The 16,621-nt window shown below is 33.7% G+C and overlaps 1 long non-coding RNA gene across 3 annotated transcripts; it reads left to right on the forward strand.

The window, feature by feature from the left end:
* The first annotated feature begins 312 nt into the window (after positions 1–312).
* On the forward strand, positions 313–14,023 carry LOC128171006 (uncharacterized). Of its 3 annotated transcripts, none has more exons than XR_008241973.1 (4): positions 313–1,209; positions 1,323–1,444; positions 12,502–12,597; positions 12,737–14,023. It is a non-coding gene; the product is annotated as an uncharacterized LOC128171006 (long non-coding RNA). The 3 variants fall into 3 exon arrangements; XR_008241974.1 differs by having other exon boundaries at positions 313–1,205; XR_008241972.1 differs by having other exon boundaries at positions 313–1,444.
* Positions 14,024–16,621: the final 2,598 nt, after the last annotated feature.

Genomic DNA, 16,621 nt, shown 5'->3' on the forward strand with positions numbered 1-16,621 from the left:
TACGTTATATTATTCAAAATTGTATCATATAACACAATACTGTATCATATCATCCAATACAATAATATAGGAATCATTTTATATAACAACAAACTCATCTTTCAAACACGTTTGATTGAGGTACTTAGGACAATTGTTTTAGCATCCTTGATAATGAAGAGATCATTCTCTGTTTCTGAAGCAAGCCGTATGTATCAAATTCAAAGTTATATGATCCATATAAGTTTGTCAGGACAGCTGTTCTCCAGATATCAAACCTACATTCGACTACTCAAAAAATCTTCACGTGCTCCATTATAATAACCTCCGGAATCCGGAAAATATGGTTCAGATTTAGCATCCATACATGTTGAGTGCATCAGTATCAAAACCTGCATCATTTATACAAAGTTGATAAACACTAAACCAAAAACTAAGATGTGTCCATCAAAGGGCATCTGCTCCAAAAAAAATTAACCAACTCCAAAAACCTTAAATGTATCATCATTCAGCATCTGAAACCTATGGCTCAGATTAAGCATTTGATCCTGTCAACTGCATATCTATCATCAGACACACCTGTCATGCAAGTATGGTGGAGTTAGGACCAGTAGTAAGTAAGATATAGTCATCAAATGGCACCTGCTCCAAAAACTTTGCTCTGCTCTTAACATTTTTAAAGCCAACATCCAGAATTCAAGTTCCAGATTCAGCATCCAAGTCTTAAAAGTTCATTAGTTTGTCCAGATGCACCATCCATGCAAGTTTGATGAAGGTAAGTTAATTAATAATTTAGATACAAGACCTGCACCACAAACTTTTACCACGTCCAGACGCCAACGGTATAACATAAGCTCCAGTCAACCTCGTGTCAGTGAGCTAAAAAAGTTTTGATTAAATGTCAATTGCCACTTGCCCCAATGGGATTTACATAAATCATTTGCAATGTTATGATATGCATGTGACATGATTAAGTACGATAATTAAAACGTTACTGTAGTGACGTCTATGATCAATACAGTATAATGAAAATTACAGCTTATAGTTTCGTTTAACATCTTTAATCTTCTCATGAAATACACGACATTTTCATTTCCGCATCTTCAGCCTCTTTGCACACAGATAGCAACAGACTTGATGGCTCGTGCCATCGTGAATGATGCTGCCTGTTTTAGCTCTTCTCAAACACAGGCCATTTGGACCTTTCTACATGGCAAATTGCTGCGGTAGGTAAGCAGAGAATGTCGCAACTTGGTGTTCTAGACAAGTGGTTTACGAGGGCATGGTGCCCTGGCTGTATGGACACACAATTGAGTAAAAGTTGTCCTTAAACTTCTTGGTAGAGTTCATGTCTTGAGTGTGACAACTTCAACATCTTAGCAGAATTCGATGGAGAATGCATCTTCCATTTTCGTTCGCCAGACTGGACGAATCTTCAAGCAGAAGATACAGTGGCGTTGAAGGGGTTTGTTCTTTATACCTCATTCACATTCCAAGTGGAACTGAAATAAAACAAAAATGTTAAATATTCACTTGTTTGTTATATTAGGTTGAATCACTGGCATGGGATACCTCCATATTGTGACATAAAACGCTTAAATTAAGTAAAATATATACATATATATATATATTTCGCAGGTTTCTAATTTAAAGAAAGTGACTAATTCCCTGCAAAGGGTTGACCTTCTGTACCGCGTGCATGTTGCACCATCACATGTCAGAAACTTACCAGTGTATAGTTGACAATGTTCAATCCACCTACTTTTCATGTTATTTTACCTCCCATCTGTAACTTGCAATTTCACTGTGTAAAGTCAACACAACAGTCATAGCCGCAGGTTTTCGCATTTTACTTCTGATTCTCATGTACCTAACATATGGGGCCTACATATTGCATATCAATTTCAACAAGTGACACCCCTCTAACTAATGATAATCATTAAAAATCATTTCATGAATTTTAGCAACACTCATAAGCCTTCAAGTACAGCAACTTTCAATTTTACAAAAATATTGACGGGTACTTTATCCGAAACTGTCCCTTGCTTCCTTTAACTTACACTAACATTCATTGAAAAGTCATCTTGTCTTAAAATTGAAAAGCTTATCCTGTTCTGAGAAAAGGGACACCACATTTTGCCAATTCCATTGAGGTTTAAGAAAAATATGGCCATTTAAGTGAACCCACCATTTCCACTTTCCTCTATTTAACAGAGATTCATAGGGCTCCCCATAAATAAAGCATCTTTATCTAATCTTTTAGAGGTCAATTGTTGTTCAACCTCCTTAAAAAATAAACCTTATTTAATACTACAAACATCTACTTGATATTATCATGATAAAAGCATCACATCACTTAAAAATACCATTACATGTATACCCTCCCCCTATCTTTTGATTTTCACAAGAAGCATTAGTTTGAACACTTTTACCTAATTTTCTGAAACTTGTGGCATTTTCCTTATCTATCTGCTTTGGACAGTTTTTTTTATACAATTCATTGTAGCCAGGGGATGCGTGTCTTCGGAACTCTGTAACTAGAATTTCCTCAGTTCCCATTCAGGTCAAATACCTTTAATTCACTCTTTATAAGGCCAATCACCAATTTCTGAAGAAAATTACTAGTCAAAACCTGTAAAATTCTCTACATATTGGTTTTTATTAGATTTTAACCCTTTCATATTTTGCTAATTTTTCAGCTTTTTAGACCTCCCCCAACTAATTCCCTGCAAAGGGTTGACATTCCGTACCGCGTGCATGTTGCACCATCACATGTCAGAAACTTACCAGTGTAAAGTTGACAATGTTCAATCCACCTACTTTTCGTGTTATTTTACCTCCCATCTGTAACTTGCAATTTCACTGTGTAAAGTCAACACAACAGTCATAGCCGCAGGTTTTCGCATTTTACTTCTGATTCTCATGTACCTAACATATGGGGCCTACATATTGCATATCAATTTCAACAAGTGACACCCCTCTAACTAATGATAATCATTAAAAATCATTTCATGAATTTTAGCAACACTCATAAGCCTTCAAGTACAGCAACTTTCAATTTTACAAAAATATTGACGGTTACTTTATCCGAAACTGTCCCTTGCTTCCTTTAACTTACACTAACATTCTCTGAAAAGTCATCTTGTCTTAAAATTGAAAAGCTTATCCTGTTCTGAGAAAAGGGACACCACATTTTGCCAATTCCATTGAGGTTTAAGAAAAATATGGCCATTTAAGTGAACCCACCATTTCCACTTTCCTCTATTTAACAGAGATTCATAGGGCACCCCATAAATAAAGCATCTTTATCTAATCTTTTAGAGGTCAATTGTTGTTCAACCTCCTTAAAAAATAAACCTTATTTAATACTACAAACATCTACTTGATATTATCATGATAAAAGCATCACATCACTTAAAAATACCATTACATGTATACCCTCCCCCTATCTTTTGATTTTCACAAGAAGCATTAGTTTGAACACTTTTACCTAATTTTCTGAAACTTGTGGCATTTTCCTTATCTATCTGCTTTGGACAGTTTTTTTTATACAATTCATTGTAGCCAGGGGATGCGTGTCTTCGGAACTCTGTAACTAGAATTTCCTCAGTTCCCATTCAGGTCAAATACCTTTAATTCACTCTTTATAAGGCCAATCACCAATTTCTGAAGAAAATTACTAGTCAAAACCTGTAAAATTCTCTACATATTGGTTTTTATTAGATTTTAACCCTTTCATATTTTGCTAATTTTTCAGCTTTTTAGACCTCCCCCAACTAATTCCCTGCAAAGGGTTGACATTCCGTACCGCGTGCATGTTGCACCATCACATGTCAGAAACTTACCGGTGTAAAATTGACAATGTCCAATCCATCTACTTTTCGTGTTATTTTACCTCCCATCTGTAACTTGCAATTTCACTGTGTAAAGTCAACACAACAGTCATAGCCGCAGGTTTTCGCATTTTACTTCTGATTCTCATGTACCTAACATATGGGGCCTACATATTGCATATCAATTTCAACAAGTGACACCCCTCTAACTAATGATAATCATTAAAAATCATTTCATGAATTTTAGCAACACTCATAAGCCTTCAAGTACAGCAACTTTCAATTTTACAAAAATATTGACGGTTACTTTATCCGAAACTGTCCCTTGCTTCCTTTAACTTACACTAACATTCTCTGAAAAGTCATCTTGTCTTAAAATTGAAAAGCTTATCCTGTTCTGAGAAAAGGGACACCACATTTTGCCAATTCCATTGAGGTTTAAGAAAAATATGGCCATTTAAGTGAACCCACCATTTCCACTTTCCTCTATTTAACAGAGATTCATAGGGCTCCCCATAAATAAAGCATCTTTATCTAATCTTTTAGAGGTCAATTGTTGTTCAACCTCCTTAAAAAATAAACCTTATTTAATACTACAAACATCTACTTGATATTATCATGATAAAAGCATCACATCACTTAAAAATACCATTACATGTATACCCTCCCCCTATCTTTTGATTTTCACAAGAAGCATTAGTTTGAACACTTTTACCTAATTTTCTGAAACTTGTGGCATTTTCCTTATCTATCTGCTTTGGACAGTTTTTTTTATACAATTCATTGTAGCCAGGGGATGCGTGTCTTCGGAACTCTGTAACTAGAATTTCCTCAGTTCCCATTCAGGTCAAATACCTTTAATTCACTCTTTATAAGGCCAATCACCAATTTCTGAAGAAAATTACTAGTCAAAACCTGTAAAATTCTCTACATATTGGTTTTTATTAGATTTTAACCCTTTCATATTTTGCTAATTTTTCAGCTTTTTAGACCTCCCCCAACTAATTCCCTGCAAAGGGTTGACATTCCGTACCGCGTGCATGTTGCACCATCACATGTCAGAAACTTACCGGTGTATAGTTGACAATGTCTAATCCATCTACTTTTCGTGTTATTTTACCTCCCATCTGTAACTTGCAATTTCACTGTGTTAAGTCAACACAACAGTCATAGCCGCAGGTTTTCGCATTTTACTTCTGATTCTCATGTACCTAACATATGGGGCCTACATATTGCATATCAATTTCAACAAGTGACACCCCTCTAACTAATGATAATCATTAAAAATCATTTCATGAATTTTAGCAACACTCATAAGCCTTCAAGTACAGCAACTTTCAATTTTACAAAAATATTGACGGGTACTTTATCCGAAACTGTCCCTTGCTTCCTTTAACTTACACTAACATTCTCTGAAAAGTCATCTTGTCTTAAAATTGAAAAGCTTATCCTGTTCTGAGAAAAGGGACACCACATTTTGCCAATTCCATTGAGGTTTAAGAAAAATATGGCCATTTAAGTGAACCCACCATTTCCACTTTCCTCTATTTAACAGAGATTCATAGGGCTCCCCATAAATAAAGCATCTTTATCTAATCTTTTAGAGGTCAATTGTTGTTCAACCTCCTTAAAAAATAAACCTTATTTAATACTACAAACATCTACTTGATATTATCATGATAAAAGCATCACATCACTTAAAAATACCATTACATGTATACCCTCCCCCTATCTTTTGATTTTCACAAGAAGCATTAGTTTGAACACTTTTACCTAATTTTCTGAAACTTGTGGCATTTTCCTTATCTATCTGCTTTGGACAGTTTTTTTTATACAATTCATTGTAGCCAGGGGATGCGTGTCTTCGGAACTCTGTAACTAGAATTTCCTCAGTTCCCATTCAGGTCAAATACCTTTAATTCACTCTTTATAAGGCCAATCACCAATTTCTGAAGAAAATTACTAGTCAAAACCTGTAAAATTCTCTACATATTGGTTTTTATTAGATTTTAACCCTTTCATATTTTGCTAATTTTTCAGCTTTTTAGACCTCCCCCAACTAATTCCCTGCAAAGGGTTGACATTCCGTACCGCGTGCATGTTGCACCATCACATGTCAGAAACTTACCGGTGTAAAATTGACAATGTCCAATCCATCTACTTTTCGTGTTATTTTACCTCCCATCTGTAACTTGCAATTTCACTGTGTAAAGTCAACACAACAGTCATAGCCGCAGGTTTTCGCATTTTACTTCTGATTCTCATGTACCTAACATATGGGGCCTACATATTGCATATCAATTTCAACAAGAGATACCCCTCTAACTAATGATAATCATTAAAAATCATTTCATGAATTTTAGCAACACTCATAAGCCTTCAAGTACAGCAACTTTCAATTTTACAAAAATATTGACGGGTACTTTATCCGAAACTATCCCTTGCTTCCTTTAACTTACACTAACATTCTCTGAAAAGTCATCTTGTCTTAAAATTGAAAAGCTTATCCTGTTCTGAGAAAAGGACACCACATTTTGCCAATTCCATTGAGGTTTAAGAAAAATATGGCCATTTAAGTGAACCCACCATTTCCACTTTCCTCTATTTAACAGAGATTCATAGGGCTCCCCATAAATAAAGCATCTTTATCTAATCTTTTAGAGGTCAATTGTTGTTCAACCTCCTTAAAAAATGAACCTTATTTAATACTACAAACATCTACTTGATATTATCATGATAAAAGCATCACATCACTTAAAAATACCATTACATGTATACCCTCCCCCTATCTTTTGATTTTCACAAGAAGCATTAGTTTGAACACTTTTACCTAATTTTCTGAAACTTGTGGCATTTTCCTTATCTATCTGCTTTGGACAGTTTTTTTTATACAATTCATTGTAGCCAGGGGATGCGTGTCTTCGGAACTCTGTAACTAGAATTTCCTCAGTTCCCATTCAGGTCAAATACCTTTAATTCACTCTTTATAAGGCCAATCACCAATTTCTGAAGAAAATTACTAGTCAAAACCTGTAAAATTCTCTACATATTGGTTGTTATTAGATTTTAACCCTTTCATATTTTGCTAATTTTTCAGTTTTTTAGACCTCCCCCAACTAATTCCCTGCAAAGGGTTGACATTCCGTACCGCGTGCATGTTGCACCATCACATGTCAGAAACTTACCGGTGTAAAGTTGACAATGTCCAATCCATCTACTTTTCGTGTTATTTTACCTCCCATCTGTAACTTGCAATTTCACTGTGTAAAGTCAACACAACAGTCATAGCCGCAGGTTTTCGCATTTTACTTCTGATTCTCATGTACCTAACATATGGGGCCTACATATTGCATATCAATTTCAACAAGAGACACCCCTCTAACTAATGATAATCATTAAAAATCATTTCATGAATTTTAGCAACACTCATAAGCCTTCAAGTACAGCAACTTTCAATTTTACAAAAATATTGACGGGTACTTTATCCGAAACTATCCCTTGCTTCCTTTAACTTACACTAACATTCTCTGAAAAGTCATCTTGTCTTAAAATTGAAAAGCTTATCCTGTTCTGAGAAAAGGACACCACATTTTGCCAATTCCATTGAGGTTTAAGAAAAATATGGCCATTTAAGTGAACCCACCATTTCCACTTTCCTCTATTTAACAGAGATTCATAGGGCTCCCCATAAATAAAGCATCTTTATCTAATCTTTTAGAGGTCAATTGTTGTTCAACCTCCTTAAAAAATAAACCTTATTTAAGGGTGTTGTTTACTCAGGATTTGAGTTCTCAAATTCGGATTGTTATAAAGTTCAATGTAATGAGTAAAATTTGTTCTAAACAAAAAAAGTATTAATAAAATGAATTATTATTGACAAAACATTTGATATTTTTACTTTATTACGTAATTAGGCTCAAACAAAAATAGACTTTTAGCCAAACAGAGGAAATTAGGACTAAATTTTGCAGATTTTGTTTTCCGCTAAAACATTTTTGGAAGTACTCTAATATTGAAAGTTAAGATTTTATATTTTAGTCTATAAAATTTTTCATATTTTCTGCTGGTTTTACCTCACTTATTCATTAAAATAATTGTATGGCACGAATTGCGAAAATATTAAAAAATGCTTAAAAACGATAAAAGACACCATATCTCAAAATTTTGATCATTTACCTAATATAAAATTTATGCCAACAGAATAAGGACAATATAAGTAGTTCAATGCTATAAATGTTTTTGTATTATCATCATTCAATTTTTTGTAAACTTAGATAAAAAATGGGTAGGAATTTGAAAACTGATAGAGGAAATTCGGACTGGAATATTTTTTCAAATTGTAGCTGAAATCTTAATGTTTTGTACCTATTTAGTGCCACTGCCATTCATAAAATGTATGACACTTTTTAAAGTGCTTTATTATTTGAAATATATTTACAATTAAGAAAATGTCAATTGTAGTGTAAAATTTTATGGGATTTTTCTTGATTTTTCAAAAAATATTCAATGGCCATTTACTCAAAAAGTAGGTCATTGACCTACTTTTTTGAAAGTGAAAAGTAACACTACAATCAAAGGTCTATAACATACAATAGATGGGGTTTCATTATCATCAGTGGAATTTTTTTTCATTCTGAATAAACGTCATCCTTAATACTACAAACATCTACTTGATATTATCATGATAAAAGCATCACATCACTTAAAAATACCATTACATGTATACCCTCCCCCTATCTTTTGATTTTCACAAGAAGCATTAGTTTGAACACTTTTACCTAATTTTCTGAAACTTGTGGCATTTTCCTTATCTATCTGCTTTGGACAGGTTTTTTTATACAATTCATTGTAGCCAGGGGATGCGTGTCTTCGGAACTCTGTAACTAGAATTTCCTCAGTTCCCATTCAGGTCAAATACCTTTAATTCACTCTTTATAAGGCCAATCACCAATTTCTGAAGAAAATTACTAGTCAAAACCTGTAAAATTCTCTACATATTGGTTTTTATTAGATTTTAACCCTTTCATATTTTGCTAATTTTTCAGCTTTTTAGACCTCCCCCAACTAATTCCCTGCAAAGGGTTGACATTCCGTACCGCGTGCATGTTGCACCATCACATGTCAGAAACTTACCGGTGTAAAATTGACAATGTCCAATCCATCTACTTTTCGTGTTATTTTACCTCCCATCTGTAACTTGCAATTTCACTGTGTAAAGTCAACACAACAGTCATAGCCGCAGGTTTTCGCATTTTACTTCTGATTCTCATGTACCTAACATATGGGGCCTACATATTGCATATCAATTTCAACAAGTGACACCCCTCTAACTAATGATAATCATTAAAAATCATTTCATGAATTTTAGCAACACTCATAAGCCTTCAAGTACAGCAACTTTCAATTTTACAAAAATATTGACGGTTACTTTATCCGAAACTGTCCCTTGCTTCCTTTAACTTACACTAACATTCTCTGAAAAGTCATCTTGTCTTAAAATTGAAAAGCTTATCCTGTTCTGAGAAAAGGACACCACATTTTGCCAATTCCATTGAGGTTTAAGAAAAATATGGCCATTTAAGTGAACCCACCATTTCCACTTTCCTCTATTTAACAGAGATTCATAGGGCTCCCCATAAATAAAGCATCTTTATCTAATCTTTTAGAGGTCAATTGTTGTTCAACCTCCTTAAAAAATAAACCTTATTTAAGGGTGTTGTTTACTCAGGATTTGAGTTCTCAAATTCGGATTGTTATAAAGTTCAATGTAATGAGTAAAATTTGTTCTAAACAAAAAAAGTATTAATAAAATGAATTATTATTGACAAAACATTTGATATTTTTACTTTATTACGTAATTAGGCTCAAACAAAAATAGACTTTTAGCCAAACAGAGGAAATTAGGACTAAATTTTGCAGATTTTGTTTTCCGCTAAAACATTTTTGGAAGTACTCTAATATTGAAAGTTAAGATTTTATATTTTAGTCTATAAAATTTTTCATATTTTCTGCTGGTTTTACCTCACTTATTCATTAAAATAATTGTATGGCACGAATTGCGAAAATATTAAAAAATGCTTAAAAACGATAAAAGACACCATATCTCAAAATTTTGATCATTTACCTAATATAAAATTTATGCCAACAGAATAAGGACAATATAAGTAGTTCAATGCTATAAATGTTTTTGTATTATCATCATTCAATTTTTTGTAAACTTAGATAAAAAATGGGTAGGAATTTGAAAACTGATAGAGGAAATTCGGACTGGAATATTTTTTCAAATTGTAGCTGAAATCTTAATGTTTTGTACCTATTTAGTGCCACTGCCATTCATAAAATGTATGACACTTTTTAAAGTGCTTTATTATTTGAAATATATTTACAATTAAGAAAATGTCAATTGTAGTGTAAAATTTTATGGGATTTTTCTTGATTTTTCAAAAAATATTCAATGGCCATTTACTCAAAAAGTAGGTCATTGACCTACTTTTTTGAAAGTGAAAAGTAACACTACAATCAAAGGTCTATAACATACAATAGATGGGGTTTCATTATCATCAGTGGAATTTTTTTTCATTCTGAATAAACGTCATCCTTAATACTACAAACATCTACTTGATATTATCATGATAAAAGCATCACATCACTTAAAAATACCATTACATGTATACCCTCCCCCTATCTTTTGATTTTCACAAGAAGCATTAGTTTGAACACTTTTACCTAATTTTCTGAAACTTGTGGCATTTTCCTTATCTATCTGCTTTGGACAGGTTTTTTTATACAATTCATTGTAGCCAGGGGATGCGTGTCTTCGGAACTCTGTAACTAGAATTTCCTCAGTTCCCATTCAGGTCAAATACCTTTAATTCACTCTTTATAAGGCCAATCACCAATTTCTGAAGAAAATTACTAGTCAAAACCTGTAAAATTCTCTACATATTGGTTTTTATTAGATTTTAACCCTTTCATATTTTGCTAATTTTTCAGCTTTTTAGACCTCCCCCAACTAATTCCCTGCAAAGGGTTGACATTCCGTACCGCGTGCATGTTGAACCATCACATGTCAGAAACTTACCGGTGTAAAGTTGACAATGTCCAATCCATCTACTTTTCGTGTTATTTTACCTCCCATCTGTAACTTGCAATTTCACTGTGTAAAGTCAACACAACAGTCATAGCCGCAGGTTTTCGCATTTTACTTCTGATTCTCATGTACCTAACATATGGGGCCTACATATTGCATATCAATTTCAACAAGAGACACCCCTCTAACTAATGATAATCATTAAAAATCATTTCATGAATTTTAGCAACACTCATAAGCCTTCAAGTACAGCAACTTTCAATTTTACAAAAATATTGACGGGTACTTTATCCGAAACTATCCCTTGCTACCTTAGGATGCTTCCACACAAATTTTCCTGACTGGTTAGTTTCTGAGAGGAAGATTTTTAAAGATTTACTCAATATATTCCTATGAAAAAATTCGACCCACCATTGTGGCCCCACCCTATCTTTAAAAGGTCATGATTTTCACAATCTATACTACCTTAGTATGCTTCCACACAAGTTTTAGCTTTCCTGGCCAATTGGTTCTTGAGAAGAAGATTTTTGAAAAGTTCTTAATTTTTTTTCAATAATTCCTAATTATCTCCTCTTGAAAAAAAAGGTGGTCCTTAGTTTTCACAACTTTGTATCCCCTTTGCCTAATAATGCTCTGTGCCAAGTTTCGTTGAAATTGGCCCAGTGCTTCTGGAGAAGATGTTGAAAATATGAAAAGTTTACAAACAGACAAGCAACAGAGAAAATGTGATCAGAATAGCTCACATGAGCTTTCAGCTCAAGTGAGCTAAAAATCCAGTTATACATTAGTACCCGACACAATTCATGCTTTTCACAGAAAGCAACTCAACAGCTATGCACCAGAACCTCAGGCGATTGAAACTGTCTATATAGAAGCATCATTCCAAATATTAATAAGTACACTGGGTTATTGCTTTAGTCCACTGAAAGGAACTTAACAGGTATATACCTGGTATTAATCTGTACCCTAGGCTATGGATAGCTCTATTGGGTGAAAAATAACAGCTACAAATTAGTATTTTTGGCTACTGATACTGTCACTGAGAGCAACTTAACATCAAAATTAGTACCCTAGGTTATTGGTAGTAGTCTCTTGAAAGCAACACAGCAGCTGTACATAAGTATAACTTACCTCTTGATATCCGCTTTCTGGTAAGAACATAACCATTGTACCATAGTAAACTTAGCTTTTCCTATGTTCACCATGACGACCTAGCTTATTGATATGGTCCACTGAGAGAAACATAATAATTGTAAAATAGTGCACTAGGCTATTGATATGATTCACTAAGAACAATATTATTTCAAAATTTTTAAAAATGCACTCTCTTTTTCTACAGTTTTGAGGTTTCTCCCCTTTGAATAAAGATCGGTCTTTCATTTCTGCAATTTATACTTGCCTTCCCATAAGGATGGTTTGTGCCAATTTTGGTTGAAATTGGCGAAGCGGTTTTACAAAAGAAGTTCAAAATGTTAAAAGTTAAAAGACGGACAGACGGACAATGGACAAAATGTGATCAGAATAGCTCACTTGAGCTTTCAGCTCAGGTGAGCTATAAATCAAAACTGAAGTAATGAAAACAAACCACATTTTCCACAGAGATTCAAAACTGTTACAAATGAGGAAATAGAGAAATTTTTCGACTCCAGGCAAGCAAAATCAACAAAAAGAAATACAGCATGGGGATTTTTCAAGGTAAATGTGTTTGCAGCAATTTGACATTTGTATAAAAATCTTTAAGGGTCAAGATTTGTTGCAGAATTTACACAACCAAACACAAGACCCCCAAACGTTACACAATGTCAGTCTCTAAAACACAACTCACTCCTTTTAGATTGGAACATGGAGATCTATGGTTCTGTACTAATGGTGCAACATTAGACCTGCAAACAGCAAATGTGTCAACTCTTGCCAGTCATCTCTCGTGATTTTATTGTGAAGCCAGCCCCAAAGAAAAAGTTGATGATGATGTTTAGCCTTTGTACCACAAAAATACTTTGATCAATATCAAAGGAGCAATAAATCGCCATCTTGCTGACATTCAGAGAGATGTAAATATAGTCCATGACAAGGAGTTCAGAACAGCCAATGGAATCTTGGATGGTTTCTTTAAAGAGCGAACCTGACTTGATCTGTCAAAGCCAACATCACACAAAGATATTATCGAGATACATGATCTGCAGAAGATTTATAAATACCTCCAAGGTGCCACATCATCACCAGTGGTTTTGCGCCATGCTGTATGGTACTTTCTGTCCATCAATTTTATTACCATAGGTTTAGAGTTCCACCATAAGTTTAATCATAACAGCTTTGTCTTCTGCACAGATAAAACTTGCCAATATGCTGCATTACAACACAAAACATTACAAAATAATCATCAAGGTGGTGTAGATGCCGATGACAGCCATACAGACAAGATAATGTACGCAACTGATAATGAAAACTGCTGTCATGTTTATCTCTTAAAGTTACTGATGTCAAAAACAGATTCAAATGCTACAAATCTTTTCAACCAATACATATAAGAGAGAGTTCATTCTGATATTTGGTATTCAGCAAAACCCCTGCCAAAGCGCACTTTCAACAAGTCTCTCGGGGAGATTTGCTTTGCTGCTGGTGTGGAGCATAAATACACATCCCACTGTTTACGGGCCACTGCAAACACTTACCTTAATGATCAGGGATTTGAAGCACGACACATCATGTTCATGTCGAACCAAAGGAATGAGAGTTCAATGAGGTCATATAACAGATCGCTCTCCTCTAAGCAAAAAAAAAAAAGCATTCTGCGATGGCGTCTGCATCTTCATCCCCTTTTACGATCGTAGCTCTTCCACCGCTGTCGACCAGGTTCTCGAACTTGCCACCACGAACCCATGAAAATCAGGCTCAACTTGAAAACTTACCGTCACCATCTGCACATGAGACCACAACTCTCATATCGTCAAATTCCACAGCCACAACATCGTCCTCCATGCCAGCAACATTGAAAACAGTTAACATGAACATGCAAAACATTAATCCAACAGCTGGGTTTTTCAATAATGCAAACTTTAGGGAGAGCACATTTCGTTTTACTCAGTTGTGCTTACTGTATTGTTACGTGTTGATAATGTTTATTCTTTATGAATAAATCATCTTGTTGGAAAATACTCATGTATTGTTATTGAATTCAAACTTTTGCGATTAAATATAGCATTTCTCAAAAAAAAAAAATCTTTCTTCATAATATTTTTAAGCACTATATTTCCCATGTCACAACAGCTGATTTTTTTGCTCTTCCATCAATTACCAACACCTGCTAGTAAAGGCGCAAATTTTAAAACTACGACCATTAATAAAATAAAAAATAAAATCAATATAAATATAATTTGTTTGCTCGCATTGGTGTGTCATAGGACCGACAAATCCAAAAAAAAAAGCATTCAATGCTTATATGCACGATACATAACCATTGTACCTTAGAACAGTAAGCTAATCATATGTTCACCTAAGAACACCATATTATGTTATGCACGACACCCTAGCTAAATGATATGGTCCTCTAAGAGAAACATAATAATTAAACAAAGTTATTGATATGAATCACTAAGAACAATATTATTTCTTTAGTATACAGAAACACTCATATCATCCAATGGGACCAACATGGCATTTCATTATAATATCTATAGTTCACTAGGATTAATAAACATAGATAACCACAGATTACAAAGCTCACTAAGACGAGGCATCACCCTAATGAGGCATCACTTTTATGAGACCACCTTTATCATATCATATGAAAATCATACTTTATGATCTTGGATATTCCTGGATTCTGTTGGACACAATATCGTATATCATCTGTTCAAAAAATTGTATGATATTAATCATATGTTCATAAAATTATGTTAATCAATACAATAATATCAAATTAAATATTGCATCCTATCATACTTACAAACAATATCATATACTACAATAAAATACCATAATAAACAATGATGAGATATGATATTGCAACAAATGATATAAAATTGTATTCTGTTATACATTATTGTATTTGATCACATAATACAATATCATATTACATAATACATCATAACAGTGAATCATATAATATTATATTGTATCTTTTAGTAAAATATTGTATTGTATGACACTGTATCATATTTGATACATAATATCATATTATATCATATGAACCAATATAATTCAATACAACATTATATCATATCAAATGATACAATGTCATGTGAAAAAGTAAAAAGTTATATAATACAATATATATTATACATATTGTATCATGATACAATAATATTTATCACAATTAAATATAATACAATTTTATGCGATATGATAATATATCATAAAACCAATATCATATTATACGTCAATATCGTATGAGAGCAACCCAACAACTTAGCACCTATTTACTTGGTATTAATGAGTACCCTGAGCTATGAATACGGTCTACTGAGTGAAATAAAACAGCTACACATTAGTATTTTTTGTCTATTGATAATGTCACTGAGAGAAACTTAACATCAATAGTGGTACCTAAGGCAATTGGTAGTCTTCTGAGAGCAACACAACATCTATACATTAATATAACTTGTCTATTCATAAACTTCTGGTAAGAACATAACAATTGCACCTTAGTACAGTGGGCTATACATATGTTCACCTAAGAAAACAATATTATGTTATGCCTGTTACCCTAGCTTATTGATAAGGTCTTCTGAGAGAAACTTAATAATTGTACAATAGTACACTAGGCTATTGGTGTGAATCACTAACAACAAATTCCTATCATCCAATGAGACCAACATGGCATTTCATAATAACATCTTAGGCAATGATACAGTTCACTAGAATTAACACAACATTTTTCAATAAGTAATCTAGCCTTTTGATCAAATGTCATTGGAAGAGCTACCAATTGTACAACAGTAACTCAGGCAATTGATACCATCTAATCAGAGCAACACGTAAGTTACACATATGTTACACAATACGATTCACACTGTCCTTTGAGAGCAACATAATAGTAATACATCAGAACCCTAAGCCATCGATATGGTCAACTGAGAGCAACACAACATTATTCTAAAGAACCAAACCAATTAGTAGCAACATGTATACTGAAAGCAACTGAACAGTTGTACAATCCAGTTTCATAACAGTTCTCAAGGCAAATGATGATGCAGTTGATACCAAGTATCCAATGCTATTGGTACGGTCTACTAAGAACAACAAAACAGTCATACATTCGTACCCGACACAATTCAAACTTTCTACTGAGAGCAACCCAACAACTTAGCACCTATTTACCTGGTATTAATCAGTACACTGACCTATGAATACGGTCTATTGAGTGAAATAAAACAGCTACACATTAGTATTTTTTGTCTATTGATAATGTCACTGAGAGAAACTTAACATCAATAGTGGTACCTAAGGCAATTGGTAGTCTTCTGCGAGCAACACAACATCTATACATTAATATAACTTGTCTATTCATAAACCTTCTGGTAAGAACATAACCATTGCACCTTAGTAAAATAGGCTAAACATATGTTCACCTAAGAAAACCATATTATGTTATGCATGATACCCTAGCTTATTTATAAGGTCCTCTGAGAGAAACATAATAATTGTACAATAGTACACTAGGCTATTGATGTGAATCACTAACAACAAATTCCTATCATCCAATGAGACCAACATGGCA

The sequence above is a fragment of the Crassostrea angulata genome, chromosome 2 (assembly GCF_025612915.1).
Source record: "Crassostrea angulata isolate pt1a10 chromosome 2, ASM2561291v2, whole genome shotgun sequence".
Taxonomy (NCBI): domain Eukaryota; kingdom Metazoa; phylum Mollusca; class Bivalvia; order Ostreida; family Ostreidae; genus Magallana; species Magallana angulata.